This window comes from Gambusia affinis, linkage group LG21 (genome assembly GCF_019740435.1).
Source record: "Gambusia affinis linkage group LG21, SWU_Gaff_1.0, whole genome shotgun sequence".
In the NCBI taxonomy this organism is placed as follows: domain Eukaryota; kingdom Metazoa; phylum Chordata; class Actinopteri; order Cyprinodontiformes; family Poeciliidae; genus Gambusia; species Gambusia affinis.
In genome coordinates, this window is record NC_057888.1 from 717,501 (window position 1) to 720,000 (window position 2,500).

The following is a 2,500-nucleotide window of genomic DNA, read 5'->3' on the forward strand; positions in this document are numbered from 1 at the left end:
CCCTCTTTGTGCTAAGAGGCTAAGCCTCCATTTGCAGCAGACACGGCCTTTGTTTCCTCTGCTCCAGCATCCTCTTCCTCCTCTGCTGGATGTTCTTATTTTGACTCCTCCTTTGGATCCGCTGCCGTCCAGCTGTCATTATTGTATCAAACGCTCCATACAGACGTACAGGGTGTCCTTGTTATCTGACTTTGGCCTACATACTGCAGATACCAGGTATCTGTTGGCTTCCCATCATGCATCGGGCCGCAGCGGCCCCGCATGGCGCTCCCGTTAGCGCTATCAGGCAGCGCTGATTACATCAGCAGGCTGACCTCTGACCTTCAGACATTTGGAGCTGCGTGTGTTCAGAGTTTAACTGTTGATGCTTCAGAGCTGCTGCAGGCTGATTACAAACCGTCTGCAGCTTTCTGTCCAAGATGCTAAAACAACTTCCTGTTTGTCACTTCCTCTTCTGGTGTGGCATCGTTTATGTTTACATGTTGGTCAACATCCCAGATCTGATCGCAGAGAAACGGACTTTAAATAGACGAACTGCTGCCGTATATATTCAGAATGAAATCTGTTCTTTTCATTTCATATTAATAATAAAAAGTTAATTTGTTGATGAGCCCTGAACGTCTTTCAGACCCGGTGAAACGTTTCACCGTCTGCAGAAATCACTCTTCAGAAAAACTGAACGTTCAGCTCTGATCACAGATTATGGATCATAATCCATCCATCAGCGCTTCACCCTTTCATAGATATACTTCTCTCTAATCAATTCATTAAACTTTCATCTCTGTGTCATAATTCACAATATTTGCATCAAGACTTTGTGAACGTGAGGTTCTGACCCGATACGACGTCCTGCCAGATATCATTTATTAGTCAGAAGATTTTCTTTACAGCAGAAACAGATTATACATTTTAAAAAATGACTTTACATCACCTGCTGTCAGACCTGACATGGGTCCAGAACCAGGAACCGGGAACCGGGTCGGTCGGTCATTACAGAATGTTCTGATGAGAGAAAATATCAGTTTCTGTTATTATTTTATTTACATTCATTTTATAATAAAAACAAATCAACAAAACTCTGATTTCAGCTTCTCAACGTCCAAAAGAACAAAAAGTAAACATTTAATCATTTTACTTCTAACTGGATTTTAAACTAAATATCCAGATTTTAACAAGTTTATTAACGCTGGGTTTGTTTTTGTTTAATATTCTAGATTTATTGTGACGTCTGAACATGTTTTCTGTTAAAAGTTCAGAACCAGTTTGATTTTTTGTTATTTGATGCCTTTTTGTTGTTGTTTACTTCCTGTTGTCTCCTGTCGTGTGTGTGTGTGTGTGTGTGTGTGTGTGTGTGTGTTACTGACCGTGTCTCTGTTTCCCCCCCGCAGTGTGATCGCTCCTTCAGACTCAAACACAAACCCCGCCCCCTTCCGCCCCGCCCCCTGAGACTCGAGCGAACGAGCGAGCGAGCGTTGATTAACGAAAAAGAACGGGTAAATATGCTCCTCCCTCTCATCCCTTCTTCCATCGCTGACCTCTGACCCCTGCTCCTCTCTGTCCATCCACCTGTAAACCTGCCGCCTCCTTCCTGTCAGATTTCTCTCTGAAATGATGGAAGTTTGTTTCTGTTTCTCACCACGGTGCTCGTTGGGCTCTGTCTACTCCCTGGATGTCTCCGTTTCCTCAGCTGCAGCTTCCTGCCTCACTTCTTCTGTTTACAGATGCAGCCAGAGGTCATCCGGGGTCATCCAGGGAGACCTGTTGACCCTTTCAGGGGTCAGCAAATATTATCTTCAGGCAAATATCAGGATTTTACTTCAAACAAGAATCTCAGGGTGTAAAACGGGATCTGGGTCCAGTTAAAATCACAAAGTTCTGAAGCTGAAATTTTATATTTCTATAATTAAGATGTGGTATGAAAGTTTGGCTGCACAATATTAGAGGAGAAATATTTTACATTACTAGCAATGATGTTGGCAAATATTGTGATGATCAATCAAATTAAACTAAAATTTACTATTATAAATTAGAGATAATGTTTTAAAAACATCACTATCTTTAACACAGTTAAACATACATAATAATGTCAGTTTAGATAAAATAAACTAGCAAATCTAAGCTGTTTATTCAGCGTTTATTAGTATAAATGTTCCCTAGATTCCTTTACACCAGTCCTATTTATTATAAACAATAAAAACTGCAGTGAGTAATTTCCAGACCATCAAACTGTCCCCAGCCTGCTTCCGTAGATGAGATAATGCGGCTCACAGAGATGGATAAACCTGTGTGTCTGGGAGGACAAGAACCTGCCTCCTGATTGGCTGGGAGCCGGCAGCTCGCTCTACTCTGAGAGGAGCTCTCTGATTGGCTGAGGTGCTTCCCTCCCCCCGCCCCTGCTGCGGTATGCCGTACAGTGGAGCTAACACACGGCTGATGCTATCTCAACACTTTATCACGGCTGTTCTAAACTCCACTTTGCTCCACCGCAAACACAGCAGTC

The 2,500-nt window shown here is 42.6% G+C and overlaps 1 protein-coding gene across 2 annotated transcripts in view; it reads left to right on the plus strand.

Moving 5' to 3' along the window:
• Positions 1–2,500, plus strand: part of rreb1a (ras responsive element binding protein 1a) — a 42,960-nt gene that overhangs the window by 20,619 nt on the left and 19,841 nt on the right. Inside the window, exon 2 of one of the 2 annotated variants that reach the window (XM_044104947.1) lies at positions 1,389–1,493. The exons of the other annotated variant lie outside the window; for it this stretch is intronic. The gene's annotated coding sequence lies outside the window, so the exon portion shown is untranslated. The remainder of the gene's footprint in view (positions 1–1,388; positions 1,494–2,500) is intronic. 2 annotated transcript variants of the gene reach the window in all.